The 16,917-nt window shown below is 30.3% G+C and overlaps 1 long non-coding RNA gene across 1 annotated transcript; it reads left to right on the top strand.

Annotated features, from left to right (window-relative positions):
- Positions 1 to 1,085: 1,085 nt before the first annotated feature.
- LOC139482803 (uncharacterized) lies at positions 1,086 to 16,315 on the top strand. Its single transcript, XR_011654960.1, has 4 exons — positions 1,086 to 1,200; positions 6,315 to 6,393; positions 9,643 to 9,718; positions 16,069 to 16,315. It is a non-coding gene; the product is annotated as an uncharacterized lncRNA (long non-coding RNA).
- Positions 16,316 to 16,917: the final 602 nt, after the last annotated feature.

A 16,917-nucleotide genomic window follows, 5' to 3' on the forward strand; every position in this document is an offset into this window, starting at 1 on the left:
CCTCTATCAAGGAAATCCTGATACTACTATGAAGTACAAGCTGGAATATCGTATCAACTGGTAGATAAATACTCCTTAAGCAAGCGCTGCTGGAATGGTGCAACATAAAGTTCAGAATTGGGAATAAGTCAAGATATGAGTTTTAAACTGTATCTGTTGAATCATTTATTTCAAGTTCAATGGGATAGATGCGTTCAACATAGAAATTCAGAATTATTTAGTGAGAGAGTATCAGCTATATAGCAGAAAATATAGTTAAAGGCTACTGCTAACTTCGTTTTTCTTTTGACATGATTTCCAAAACCAAAGTAGAGTCAGTTGAACTAAACAAAGCCTAACCAACTCTTTTAATTTGTCTTTTAGTTTAGAACACTTGTGTAACATGTTTAAAGTGCATGATGAAAGAGAAAATATTTGGTTTGTTAATGCAACTTGAGTTGCAGATGCATTTGCAAATCAAGCAATTATATTCATCAATGTGAAACACAATAATATTTCATTAATAACATCTTTTAGGATTAAGGTGAAGTCCTACGACACTTTCGTTATTCTTGATCCTGACTTCTTAAATATCAATCACATCAATCAAAATACTATTGCCCCTGATTATAAATACATTTTTGTACTTGTGTTGAGCACGCAAAGAAAAGGTCTAGTCGGAGTCAGGATATTGCGTCCGGTAAGGTAACCAGTCTTCCTGCGAACTGCATATTACCTTGTGAAATAGCACGATAAAATATGTTTGTCTAGTACAATACAGGGTTAATATTCAATATTGTATATGTAAATGAATAAATAGAAAAATGGTGTATACTTAAATGAGACATAACTAAATCAGACAAGCAAAAAAGAAGTATACAAGATAATACTGTTATTTTATCATTTTACTTTACTAGCACGGGTAAAAAAAATAATGGAAGAAGGATGTAATGTTTGATGTTATCCCACTTGTCTATCCCCTACAACACTGCAACGCTTTTTACGTGAAAATATAATACCCCTTAGTAATTCAAACAAAAAGTATCTACCCATATTTACAGCACAAACTGTTTGCTAATGGCAAGCGTCAGTGATAGTGGAAATACGAATGGTTTGTCAATGGGAAAGAAAAATCAATTCTACAGCAGCGTCATATAAAGAACAGCGTAAAGCTAGTATCAGTCAATTTTAACGGGAGTAAAACGGCAACACTTTCTTACGGTAAGTTCAAATCATTAAATAACCTTAAATGAAATACAAATTATATATAAAAAAAGAATCTCATAGCAGAAATGCGGTGCCTATTATCAAGAGGCGGTGTAAGTATTAATAGTTCATTCATATATACTATTTTAAACAGTACCAACAATTAAATAAAAAATCTTGATAAATATAAAAATACAATAAATGAAGTATCCATGCAAATGGTTCCATCTGAAATTTTGAATAACTGTACAAATGAAAAACTGTTTCTACCGTTCTACGTTACTATAACATTTTCGCATGATAGTATACAATACTGAGTTGACTGATTTTTCAAATCTATGAAATAGTTATATATATATATATTAAACGTTGTGTTATTCACTATATTGAAAACTTAATGGTTGAACAATAACGCAAGTTACAGTAACTATAAGTTGTACCTTCAACTCGAGGAGCATTTGTTGTATCTTAGGTTGTATTGTTTTCATTTGTTCATCAATTTGAAAAAAAGATGATATGGTGTAATTATTAGATAAACAAAATAAGTGTTTTATGATAGGAATAGTCTGCTTCTCAGTTATACTCTAAAAGCTCAACGGTTGAAAGGGGGGAATACAAAATATAAAGGATCTTATGCCAAAAAATGTTCATCAAAAATTTTCCAAATTTTAATTATAATTACAAATGCCAATATTTTCATCATAATTATTCTCGAAATTTATACACGCATTTTTTTTTAGATACTTAAACTGGCTTTAATGCAGAAATTAAATAAATTAAAATACATTAAATCATAAAAGTTTAAGATAAAGGAGTAGGTCCAGTAATACCCCTTTTTGGCCCCAAAATATAGCAGTTTTACCAAATTGTTAAAATGTAAACTTTTAGTCATTTATTGGATAGTAGAAAGGTTCTGCTACATAAATATGGGCTCTTTTTGACAATACAATGCACATATATTGAGAACTAGCACCATTAATTCATGCTAAATTACTGAAATCTTCACAATTCCAGCATTTTAGTTAAATTTTAGACGGTTTCCGTGTAAAACGAAAGTGGCCGCATTCGTGTTCATCCAAAATATTGAAATGGAAGTTGTATTTGATGATAATACATAACATATATAAATTGAGTATGAACACGGATGCGGCCACTTTCGTTTTTGACAAAAACCATCTGAAAAGTGACATTTTTTCGCATATTCGGTAGATTTCACATATTTGACCCTGAATCGGATCGTTTTTAATGACTAAATAAGTTAAAATCTTTCACATAAATTAATTGCATCATATGAAATAGACACTTAAGTGTTTAAAAAGTGGTCAAAAACTTTCGTCAGATGAAACTGAAATTTGAGGCCAAAATCGGTCCTTACCGGACCTACTCCTTTGGATTAGCTATGCAAAAACACCCTTAACATAAACTAATATTATCTATAACATAATAGCACTTGAATCAATACATATATTCATTTACACAACATTAAAATTGTTTTCGTGTGTCATTTCAGTTTGTTTCTTTGTTATTTTTTATCGGGTTTCATTTTATTATTCAGAACATATGTGTAGCAATCATTTTCCTTAACCATATTTTTAGCTTCAGTAAATCAGCATTATCTTCTTTTCTACGTTTTTATATACTGTAGTCTTCATTCTAAGCTAGATTAAATATTGTTTGTACACTCGTTTTTTTGTTTCGTTTTTTATATTAACATTTTTCCTTTGGTATATTTATGTCTCTTTCTTTAAAGCAAGATGAAATGTTACGGGCCTTTTTATAATGCGTTATCAAATAAATACATTTTAGTAAATTAATATAACACACCAGTTTTACGTCGAACTAAAGTCAAATAGTAGCTTTTAAAGCCTATATATATACCCTTCGAATTCTTGACTGGTATGTTCAAATCTGAAGTCAAACAGCGTTTACTAAACACAACACAGAAAAACCAAAGACTGGGCAACACGAAACATCACCACAATACTGGGGTGATTCCAGGTGCTCTGTGAAGGTTGGAAGATCAGGCTACAAATGTCACACCTATGGTGTTGCATGTACTACTATAACATATATTTGAGATTATTCATCACCAATTAACGATTTGGTAATTTACTCATTATAAACCTTAAAATTTCACCAAATTATTAAAGAATTAGTTGGGATTAAGATTGTGTTGACTGTTGTTGACCTATTTTTATTTTTTTCACCTTTTGTGTCTGTTTCTTTTGTTCGCACATCGTTGTCAAAATAATGGAATTTCATGCGACTGTCATACAAGTGAGAGGTTTAGCTAGCTATAGAACCAGATTTAATCCTCCACTTTCTATATAAGGAATGCCTTTCACAAATTACTATCCATTTGTTTGATGTGTTTGAGCTTTTGCGATTTAACCTCGGATCTTCAGTTTTGAATATTCTTGGGAGTTCGGTACTTTTTTTATTTCATTTTTTTTATCATACCTCGTTGACTTATTTCCAAAATGTACATTTAGTCACATAAGTTGAAACTTCTTTAATGTTTACTTTTTGGTTTAAAACTGCTTTTAGTGAATGAAGGAAGGTGTCTGCAACGTTTGCATGTATGTATCGTATGTTGGCACTTGTGTAAATTATTCTAATGTTAAGCTCTTCGTTACATTCTATTTAAATAAGTTATAGTCCGAACAGATACATATGTCTATATCTTATAAATGTCTCTGGTCCCAAACATATGGGGAATAGCATTCTAACCTAAAACTCTAGATCTGTTACAACTTTAGACACTTGGGATCTTTAAAAATGAATACAACATTTTATACAGTATTCGGAGATTAATTTTCTAGAATAGTAAATACAAATTAAAAGGAATCGTTCACCTGACTTTATATTGAATTAACTGTCCAATAAAATAAAGCGTAATCACTTATATTTTGTTTTATTAATCTCAATCTACAGTTTGTGCGGGGACTTAATTTCATTTAATCAAAACCGAAAATTCAACTTCATCCAACTGAGATTTTCAGTTATAATAGATGATGTTGATAAATTTTATTTCAAACAGGTTTAAAAACAATAGGAATGTGTAAATATGAAATATAAGATTATAATCATATCAACTTTTGTATCAGTCTTAGAAACAAGTCAAGGCTAAATTTAGTGCGATAACCACGAGTTTTGAACCAAATAAAATAACTTTGAGTATGATATTTCCTATTTTTATACTAACCATAATAAAGTATAGGAAAAAATGAAAATGTGTGCTGTACTGTCCATATATCTTCCGTTGACTATTTGCAAGTCAATAGTTAAATAGACAATTAATCCAATAAAAAGTTTTGCATTTACAATATATTTTTACCGAACATTAATTTTCTTTACTATTTTTTATCAGACAAATATTGACCATTCGCGTTACTATATCTTTTTCGCATGATGATATAAAATACTTAGTTAACTGGTTTTTCAAATCTATAAAATAGTTATATTAAAAGCTGTTGTTCAATATACTAGAAAACCTAATGACTGAATAATAGAGCAAGTTACAGTAACTATTAGTTGTACCTTCAACTCGAGGTCAGTTTTTGTATCTTATGTTGTATTGTTTTCATTTTTCATTTCATGGTCTTTAATATCTTACTATACGGTTTGGAGTTAACTCATAGTTGAAGGCCATATGGTGACCTATATTTGTTAATTTCTACGTCATTTTGGAGTTGGTGGAGAGTTTGTCTCATTAGCAATAACAAAAACATCTACATGTATCTTCTTATGAAAAAATAAGATGTGGTATGATTGCCAATAAGACAACTCTCCACAAGAGACCAAAATGACACGCCAAATTAACAACTATAGGTCACCGTAAGGCCTTCAACAATGAGCAAAGCCCATACCGCATAGTCAGCTAAAAGGCCACGGAATGACAATGACGGTAAAACAATTCAAACGAGAAAACTAACGGCTGTTATTTATATAAAAAGAAATGTTTGCTTTTACCCATAACACAAGCCAATAAGTTATCTATACTGATTTGACATTAATTTTATATAACAACAATAAAATATACCATAAAAACGTTAACACAAAGCCGTCCAACAATGATCTCCCGATTTTTATATAAATTGATTGACATGAAAATGACATTGTACTTTGTTGCTAAATTAGGAAGTATGAGACAATAGACAATGTTCTAACTGTAAAAAAAACATATCACTTTATATAATAAGGCACGCATTTAGTTTCCGACAGGCGAAAATAAAGATATCGTCTTTAATTATTAAGACTTCTTTTACATTAATCAAAGTATAGTTTTATTTTATTTTTTAATAAACTGGTATTATAGTTTTTAGTGCTTTTTGTCTGACCTTTTTTGTTTGTCCTTTTAATGTACTTTTGGCTATTTTTGTAATTGAGAATAAAAAAGCGGGGGTTTAGTACTAAACAAACTTAGTTCAACCCCGCCACACGGTTATGTACTTTTCCAAATTACCTTCGCTTGTTGATATTGTAGGTGTTCCCGAACTAAACTTTCAAAATTTTGACTGTTATCAAAAGACTGTTATCAAAATTAATTCTCTTTAAAAAATGTAAAACACTGTTTGAATATGATACAACATTTAATGAAGGAAGCTTCATTTTTTTTTACAAAATTTGAAAAATCACAACAAACACAAGCAAAATGGTAAACAAGTTTGATACTATAATTTTGTATGGAAATGCCTAGGTTTTGACTAATCTATATGTACGAAATACTACTTCATCTGCTTTATCAGAAAATGTTTTGTTATATTCTTCCCAATCCAATTTGTTGTTTCGTAGACAATTTAAATTTTAAGACTATGGAAAATAATATATCCGTAAAACACTATCAACATTATCAATAGTAGCATTTAAAAATCAAATCAATTTTGGTTTTATTTTCTATACCCCAAGCAATTTCTTAACTGAAGCTTTATTTGTGTGACAAATACTTTACGTCAAGATGATATACTTAAAAAATATGTATCGGTCCATGAATATATGATAACTGTCAAGCTTTTTAAAGCATATCATGAAAGTCAAATGTGTTTCATAAAATACAATTCCTAACAGACATTATCATTTTAGGTATCATAATGTACAATTTTTTTAAATATATTTTTTATATTTTTCAGATGTGTAGAAGAACAGAGAAAGTAATATTATTATTTCTCTTTATCACCGTACTAACTGGTGTATCAAGATCATATCCAGGTACACGATTCTATGTCCGCTTTAAATCAGAGTACGCTAAATATCAAAACGGTTTAAATACTGTTTAAGCTAAAACAAGGTATCACTAAAGAAGAATCGTTTCAGCTCTATTCTTTAGTAATAAAACAACAAAAATACCACCCCCTCTAAAAAAAAGAAGTTTGTTTCAATCTCTAATTCTTGAAATATCAAACAGATGTCATCAAATCTCCGCTTTATCCAACAAAAAGCTCCGTCCTTGCTAAATTGGTGGAGAAAATAGTATATTAAAATATTATCTTCAATTGCTAGAAAAAGATGCCTTTTCTATCATCTTTTTGGAGGGGTTATAGAATGAATTGATATAATTTTGTTAAGTATCAAACCGATACCTTACATGATGACTTACAAATATCTTGTAATCGATATGTTTTTTTTCTAAATGCCAAATATATAAGTGAAAAAGACGAAAATGTATATTTCTGAATCGATCTCTTATTTGATCATATTGCATTCGATAGTCAATGACAAACACGTTTTTGAAAGGCAGGTCGTTTGGTATCATCAAAAATATATCGAGGTACGCATATCCTAAACTGATTCAATCTTAATTAGTTTGAAAAGTTAATTTGGAATCAAATGTATTTCTCTTCTGGGAAGAACGTGACCCATCTGTAGAAAATAAGAACGATTGTTTCCCTCTCTAATAATAGGGTGGAACAATGCCTTGATAGGCTGTTTCTATGGTTTCGGTACTAACTTAATAAAGGACAGCGATAACGCAATTAATGGATTTCCTGCAGTAAATTAAAACCGGTATATAAGAAACAAGCGTATATGTTGTTTTAAATTATTATATGATATTTACATTCTTTTTAGTGTGTCTCACATATACAGCATATGTTCTCACTTTAAACAAATGAATGATCTAGGATTTTTATAGGTTTTTTGAAACTTAAATCTGTGGTACTTGTTGTTAAGATTTGTGATAATTCTTGAATTCTTCTGTTGCAGTAAACATCGGCTTTTCGTAAATCATGAAATATAAGAAAAGAAAATTATTTTCCTCAAAATACGCAGATATTATCTAGCTTGACAACATTTTTGTTAAAATTCTTATAAAATAATTTTGTGTACTGGAGAGATGACACATATAAGTCATGTCAAGGCAACAATGTATGAAACATGTGCACAAGTAAATGTATGCACATCTAATAAAAGTTAAATTCTCGTCAAACATACACATGGTCGTATACTGATATGGTTCATAAGTGTTTCTTGTTTTATATATAGATTATACCGTTACTTTTCCTGTTTGAAATGTTTTACACTGATCAATTTTGTGCCCTCTATAGCTTTCTGTTCAGCTCCGTGTTGAAGGAATGTTCTTTGAGATATAATGGTTTACTTTCAACAATTTGTGGCCTGCATGTAAGAACGTTGTATCATTTGCACTCATACTACATTTTCTTATTTCTATCTTCAAATGCATTATGTGCTTTTGATATATTTTAACTCAGTTGTCAGCACTCTGTACTTCGGTACAGACATAATTTATAACTTACATGTCTTAAAATTTTCGTTCGTGAATTAAGAAATATTCAGAAACTCTGGTTCCAACTCTGTCAGATAAAGTTGCATGTATTCATCAAATGACATTTGACGAGGAAATGGCTACAATTTATATGTTAATGCCCCATTTTGGCATGATTAGTACGGTCTTTTACGTCTTTTGCTCTCAACAATTCGACTTTGAGTATTCCTGGTGAAGGTTTATTCAGAAAAGCGCTTTGGACGCACGTAATTTAGGGCATACGATACAGTTTTGATCGATTTGTTAGCTGATTAAATCAAATATGTGTACAAAATAAGACATCATGTGCTACTTTTTGAGTAAATTGAGATTGAAATTTCAGATATTTCCTCAAAATTCGGATTTGTGGACGTATTTTTCCTTTTAGAAATACATATCTTTTTTGTTTCAAAAGAAAAAGTTGTTTTTTTGTTAAATTATTTGTGTTTTCTATTATATAAATTTTCTATAAATTTGTACATTTATTTTTACTAATAACTCATATTTATCAAATGTTCATTAATGTAGAAAATTACGTAATTTTTTGCTGTATATTAATTTTATCAAATTAAAAAAAAAAATTGCACTATTGCCTTTTTCATGAAAATTGGTAAACATAATCTTCATACGTTATCAAACCAAATGTCATTTTAAAAAAGAGGCTCCATGAACTCGTTTTCAAGTTAAATCAGTTTGAATGATAAAAATCAGTCGAAAACTGCATCTTTTTCCGATAAATCACAGTTTGACGCCGCGAAAATAACAATTTACGTTAGAAACGTCATTAACTCCCCTAGGCCTGTAACTGTATTGAATGCTTTCTATTTACATATTACTTGCCCATTGGAAAATATCTTTCATTTTTTAGTTAGTTTATATTTTATGATCAGGTATATATTACATATGCAATGAACAGAACATACATGTATTTGCTTTAATTGTGGAGCCAAATCCTTCCTGCAAATTCTTAGTTTGACATTTGACATTCAATTAGTTAAAATTTGTATATAATCATGTTAAGTCGTGATATTTTGGCGTGTTAGCTGTAACAATATTATCTCTAAAGAACCTAAAATCAAATGTCTGTTTTGTCATATCCCTATATGATTCTAACCTGAAACATTGACAAAATCACAGATCTTATCGTGTTATAATTCAATCTCTGTTGTCGTGAGAGGCTTTCTTTTCGATTACAAAAAAGTGTATGTCCTGATTAAAACTTATTTTATGATGACCATAAATTTAGAAAATAAAAGCATTCCTCTTAAAGTAATGATAAATAAACTCAAAGAGAACTTTATTGTCTAAGCTAAGCTCGAAATACAAATAGAACATCACATTATATTTCCTCCAGAGTCAATTGAAAGCAGATACATATGTGGACATAAGATAACCGACATGAGACAGTGGCATAAAACAATTTTATGTCTATTGAGTTGACTTGTTGTCGAGAGAATAATAACGCAAATTGTGAAAGTTATGGTTTCAAAATATCTAACAAAATTGAACGTTTTGAAATAATAATACAATACGTATAATGCAAATAAAGGTCAGCCAACAACTGTTTTAGGATAACTGTGTTTAATTCCGATGCAAAGACCCTATATGTTTAACAACCACTATATCTGACCAAAATAAAATCGACAATCTGTTTTGTATTTCGATATAAAAATTGACCTTTTATAATTATTTTTCAGCTATGGACAACAGTGCGTATGACGTCATATCCGGAGATGCAGAGTTATACGGCCTTGACAAAAGATATAAATGGAAGTAAGCTTATTTAAAAAAAAAATAGAAATACCATTGCATTATTTCTATCAAAATTATAATGATTTATTTCCAATGATAATCGGAAGTGTAATATATATATACAGCTCATTACAGAGAGCTGGAAGAACAGATAATCTCTTGAATGCTCATGTGAAGGCATGTATCAGTATAACTGTCTCCTAAATTTGATGTTATTTGGTTTGATGCAATATGAAATAGCTCGAAAATGTGTTTCTTTTTTCGAGTAAACCATTGGTAATTTATTTTTTCTTACCCAACCCAAATGGCAAATATTTCATAAAATATGTAACACGTAAGTGGATTAAAGTTATCAAGTGAACATAATATAAACAATAATCGTCAAATGTGGACGGCAAATACAGAGCGAGCTATATTTACATTGAGATGACCGTGAGGTCATTCCGATGTATTGTTATCGCCTAAATTTCCATTATGCAAATTAGTTTTGTGATTTCAACCGATCTATAAAAATTATAGATCCGCGGACATTATCTAGTGCAAAAAAAAACCAACATTACTTATCGGTTGTTTTAAATTCATTTTTTCAATGGATACTCCTAAAAAAAAATTTTTTTAAACACAAAATAATAATATTAAAATGTTTTGTCGTTAGATATATATATATAAAAGTAAAAAATCATCAATATTATCTATACACACGTACCGAAAAAGTGTGTTAAATCTTGCGGAAGAATATTTTCCATAACGTTTTGAGACACTTCCGGTAAGGACCGGTAACTCTATAATTGTTTTTGCGGGAAAATTTGAATGGCTTCTCATGTCCAATCTTTCAGAAAAATCGATTTTTTTACAGAAGAGTGTCCACCATGCACTTGCACTGCATTATCATTGGAATAGTAGAATAGAATGATATAGAAATGGATGAAAATTTATATATACATGCAACTGTTATATTAATATAATATACAACAAAAAACCAGTGTGTACTCTGGGACTATTATCATATTAGTATAATAGTCCCAGGTATACTGATTTGTATTGTACAATATAATAGTTAGTACAGTGCGGTTGAATTTCCTGTCATTTGTTCATCATCGACGCACGAGCTTGTCTCAGAAAAAAATATATCTCTGTACATTAACCTCAGTTTCAGGTATAGAGATGTGATCTTTTTCTGTGATATGTGCTTTTAACCATCCACAAGAACTTGAGGTCATCCGATGTTCAGTACTTCAGTACTTTGATTTACCAAAAGCCACGAATCGTTAGTGCACACACAGCGTTACTTGATAACTGTATATCATTTATGACCTTCAATACAACTGTTCCTGTTCTTACTGATTGAACTACAACAGTTAAGCAAATAAATTTCTCGAAACTTATACCGGACTACTATGCCTAGTGATAGAAAAAAAAACGCAAAGTAGGATGTTCAGCCAGTTATTGGTTTGAACGCACTACGAAGTTGTTTTCTTACATATAGGATAAGAAAGTGAAATCACTAGGCTTTTTTAACTGGATTTATTGGGAAAACTACTTTAAAACAAAAAACACCACTATTTATATCTTTATTATAGTTCCATGTATGATTTCAGGAAAAAATTAATCCGTCATTTGGCGAATCTCTTCGCAGTAAAAATAGATAGAACTACTTGAACTTGTAACAATGAATGTATATCCGTCATCATACATTTTTAATGTTTTCCAATAGATAATCTATATGTCTTTCTGCACAATTTCTTTAAGACGAACATTAACGTCAAATTACTGTCAGAACGAGGCTTTATTTAATGGATTCCATTTTATCATTCATTACATTGAAATTGAAAGATAAATTCACTCACTCTTTTTTAGTGTTGATCTTATCAAGAAAAATATATATAAGGAGTGTGTTGAACGTGCATGATTAAAACCCAAACTTTTTTTTCTAGAAGAAATACTTGTCTTATTACAGTCATAATGACAAATCCAAATTCAAATTACATGTATATATATATACATGAAGCTTTCAAATTATATTTGTATTTTGAGGCTCTTAGACTGTAAAAACCTATGATTTCTTCAACAAAACATGATTAAATCAACTTATAATGTTTTTTTGCATAATATACAACAAATTACAATCGTAAGACGTTTTTTCTTTTGAAAAAAGCCACTGCATTTGAAAAGAAATTCATAACGAGAAAAATATATGAATACTATTGATAATGTTTTGTTTATCATTGCTAAGATTTGAATGACCATTTTCATATCTACTTATAAAGTGTGGCTGGTAAATACATTTCTACGCCTCCGTTTTTTTTTTAAGTAGTCATCAAATTCTGTAATTAAGAAAAACATAATTGTAATGACATTTCAGTGACATAACTCCAAAGTAGTTTTATTTCTAAAATAAGACTGCCTTTTTTTGTATAAAGACTGAATTATCGGTATTACGACCCAAAGTTCTTTCAAGATGCGCTCAGTATCACCAGCTTACCACATAACCACTCTCATTTCTTTGTACTAAAATTGATATAGAAAAGCCTAAGCATCTAGAGACAATTACGTGTAAACAGCTTGTGAAAATAACATATGAGAATGGATTTATTTCACTTAATGGTGGATTACTGGAATGATGCTCATTTTAGTTCGTCAAGAGATTTGTTACTGCTGAAGTAAATATAAATCTCAAGAAACAAGGAAAAGTAATTTCACTGTAAATGCTAGTTGACAATTTATAGAAACGATATTATAGCTTATTGGCATTATACGAACTTGAGACTTTTAATCTCGGTGTTATACTGTGTTAGATAGATTTAAGAAGATTAAATTACAACATGATAATAAAATTGAGAATGGAAATGGGGATTGCGTCAAAGAGACAACAACCCGATCATAGAACATAATTATAACAGCAGAAGGTCACCAACAGATCTTCAATGCAGCGAGGAATTCCCGCACCCGGAGGCGTCCTTCAGCTGGCCCCTAAACAAATATATATACTAGTTCAGTGATAATGAACCCCATACTTAACTCCAAATTGTACAAAAGAAACTAAATTAAAAATAATACAAGACTAACAAAGGCTAGAGGCTCTTGACTTTGGACAGCCGCAAAAATGCGGCGGGGATAAACATTTTTATGAGATCTCAACCCCCCCCATATACCTCTAGCCAATGTAGAAAAGTAAACGCCTAACAATACGTACATTAAAATTCAGTTCAAGAGAAGTCCGAGTCTGATGTCAGAAGATGTAACCAAAGAAAATAAACAAAATGACAATAATACATAAAAAACAACAGGCTACTAGCAGTTAACTGACATGCCAGCTCCATCCTTAAATTAAACTGATTATGAGATTATGTCTTCATCATATGAATATCAGGCACAATCCTTCCCGTTAGGGGTTTAGTAACATACCATCATAACATATATGAGTAGAACATAACCAGTGTCATGTCAACAACTGGTTTTTAAATAAATGGGTTTAGTTCCGATGCAAAGACCCTATAAGTGAATCAATATAAACGCTAAAATATGCAATCTTTAATGACCTGACAACAGTATCGTAACTATATCCCTTCTTAATAAGTATATTTAAAGGTTTTGTTAGCTTCTGAGGTGAATACTGACATTTTTGTGCTTTATAAAGAATATTTCCATAAAAAAAAATGAATGTGATAAGAATGTGTTTAATTTGAGGTTTTTTTCTTCAATTTTGATCATCGAAATCATGTATAGAGGATCTAAAAGACTTGTTTACTTTTAACAGATGTTTAGCATTTATACAAAATAAATCTACAACGAACAACTGTCATTTGAGCTGTCAGATGACTGATTGTAAATAACTGATTATTCAAAAGATCAAATTTGTTTTTTCTTTAAAATAAAAGATTTAAAAGACGTCTCAGCTATTTCGATATAGAACATTAATTGGCGCTTACTTATTGAAATTGAAATTTATTCTATGTTATTTGTTTCCATGAAAAGCTTTTATCAAACCGTTGTCACAGTATTTGATTCATTCCTATATTTTATTCAATTCAATTCAATTTTTTATTGGAAAGACCTTAACAGAGGCGTGATCCTCATACAGATACATTTAACAGTTAAATTTAATAGTAATACAAATAGAATAAACTGTAGAAATGTGAAAACATGTCTTTTTCGTTTACATATGATTCTTAGCCCAAAGAACATGCATGCAAAATAAAAAAAAATTCTTTGATAATCTCGTGCAATTTCTCTCTATTTAAAAACATTACACGTTTTAAAATTGCAATTTAACCAGAAGAACTTGAGATTTGTTTTATGCATGGATGTATAGTCAATTTTAAAAATTGTACCACTATAATAGGATTATGCATTTTATTCGACCGGCTTTTTTTAATACAAAGATCCAAGTATAAGCCTTTAAATATTTCCACATTTTTTCTGTTTTTTTAACTTTGTTAGATTTTTCTTTAGTTTTTTCTTTTTATGCTAAATTGTGTTGTTATCTGTATTAATATAAAAAAAGTTGCGGTATCATTTGATTACCAATGTGGTAGTTTTCCACCAGAGACCAAATGAGGTTGTACTTAGCAATTATAGGGTTGTCAATACCAAATCGTTCTGGTTGACAAGGGACTATACATGACTTAGACTAAGTAAATCAGGTGCAGAACATTGTCTAATGAAACATATAATAGTTATACAAATATGTAATTGATCTATCAGCCTATATATGAAATTATATAATTACCTTAAGTTAGCTGTATTTGTCCAAAACACTCTTCTTCATAAATAGCTATCATCAATAAACTCATCATAGATACCAGGATTAAATTTTGTATTTTCGCCAGACTCGTTTTTCGTCTACAAAAGACACATCAGTGACGCTCGAATTCCAAAAAGTTAAAAAGGTCAAATAAAGAACGAAGTTGAAGAGCATTTCGTACCAAAATTCCTAAATGTTTGGCCAAATACAGCTAAGGTAATTCATTCCTGAGGTACAAAAGCCTTAGTATTTCAAAAATTGCACAAATAATCTTACATTTATTTCATCATAAAATATATAACAAACACTCTTAAAAAAATTCAAGACATTTTCAACTTAATGTAGCACGGCTTACTGTAATACAACTATCATTCTAAAACATTGCGGTTTCGGGCATGAACAGAATTAACAGTCGTGAATAGCGATATCCGAGATGTTTCGATTCTTGTTTGGTATTGTTGATATCTCACAGACGTTTAAATAACATCTTCTTTCATTCATTTATTTCTGCAGTCATTTGTTCTCGTCTGGGTATTGAAATGTTAAAGTTAATATGAACATATATTATTATCAGTATGATAAACAAACTTCATCGAGATGAAGACAAAAAGTGAAAGTGTTTTTTAGTTGTTTGTTTGTTTCTTGTTAATATTTTAATCAGTTATGTTTATCTACATGTATGTTATATGGTTTACCATCTATGTCGTCTGTCTGCTAACTACCGAACGTGATCTATTCCAAAATATGACTGTTTTAACGAAATAATGTGTGATTTTGCATTGCTATACGACATGTCTCGATTTTTTATACATCCAACACTCATGCATTCATTTTTTATGTTTCTGCAATGGTTTCGGTTTGATAATGTGTTTTGTATTATCGTTTGTAGTCCAAAGAATTATCAAAAGCCTTTCAATTCCGTCATTGTCATACAAATTGCTTGGTCTGGTATTATGAAAATATTTGTATGAAATTCAAGATTACATATTTGTTACATAAGTGCGTCAGTTTGTGACGTCCGACATGATGTCTGTCATTGATGGAAGATGTTCGTTGTTCTGCGGTTTGCATGTTGTGTCGACTATTATAATATTTGTTTGTGCGTTTTTCTGAGATAAGTGTTCTTGTCTTTTTTTTGTACTGCATTTCTCTCATGTAGTGTTATCATATTAGCGATAATTTTTAACATTGTCATATAAGCGGGATGTTTTAAATTGCATAGCATGCAACCAGGTTAAATCCACCAATTTCTTTTTTTTTTCAAATGTCCTGTACCAAGTCAAGAATATGGTAGTAGTTATCGAATAGTTTGTTTCTATGTGAGTTGGCGTTTGTTTTTGTTGCACATCGGTGTACCTGTTTTTTCTGTGTGTTCCTCTTATAGTTGATGTGTTTCCTTCGGTTTTAGTTTGTTACCCGGATTTGTTTTCTCTCAATCGATTTATGACATTTTAACAGCAGTATAGTAATGTTGCCATTATTTATCTCAGGTGCATCAAGATCATAAATACTTTTTACTTTATACGGATGTAGTTAAACGTGCCCCTGCTAAAATACTTCTGTTTAGTTCCAAGTCGTCGTTTTAATTTGATATATGCTTATATTTACTCGAATATTTCTTTTGTAGATGCAACGGTTGGTTTAAATGGCGCTGTGGAAATTCCAAAATGGTTCACAGGGAAATTCGAAACATAGACTCAGAATAATGTGTTTGTTATTAAAACATTATGATTGCTTTCTACAATTTACATGATCTAATGTCAATGTTCTCTCAATGAATCCTGCTACGTTTTCTTACTGAAGTTTATTATATATTGTTGTTATATCTCTGTATTGTCTGTGAATTTCTACCTGAATAAAGTATGTCTGATCTTTTCTTACATTATTCATCGATGTGTTCCATATAATTATTTGTAAGTACGACGACTTTCAGAATAAAAGGTGTGTAACGTGTTTGGCTGATAAAGTATCTGATTGTATTCGTTTACACAAAAAAGGATTCTAAAAACTATAACCTCAATTTATCCTTAATCCTTTTACTGACTCCGAGGTCTGAACTGATTTTCTCAACAATTAAAACCTTTCAAAAATTATAAAAGGAACAAGCTTCAAAACCATAGGTTTCTGAGACACCTTGTTTCTGAGACACCTTGTTTCTGAGACACCTAGTTCCTGAGACAACAAGTTTTGAAATACCTAGTCTCCGAAGCACCTAGTTCCTTGTAGACAACTGATATCCAAAAAAACCGAAGTAATCAGACTATATCAAACTAACTTTTTGAGGGACGGTGACCATTTCCGTGGAAATTACAGTTTCTGAAAAACCCGGTAGCTTCGGCAATGGTAAAGACTTCTAAACCACTAGCTTTCAACTCGAACTATGTTTAAAAACTTCCCAATTCCAACTTCTTCATTTGCTGGTACAAGTATTCACTTTCCAATGCTAAATCATCAACAGCCAAATAACGATTGCAAA

Source organism: Mytilus edulis, chromosome 7, assembly GCF_963676685.1.
Source record: "Mytilus edulis chromosome 7, xbMytEdul2.2, whole genome shotgun sequence".
NCBI lineage: Eukaryota > Metazoa > Mollusca > Bivalvia > Mytilida > Mytilidae > Mytilus > Mytilus edulis.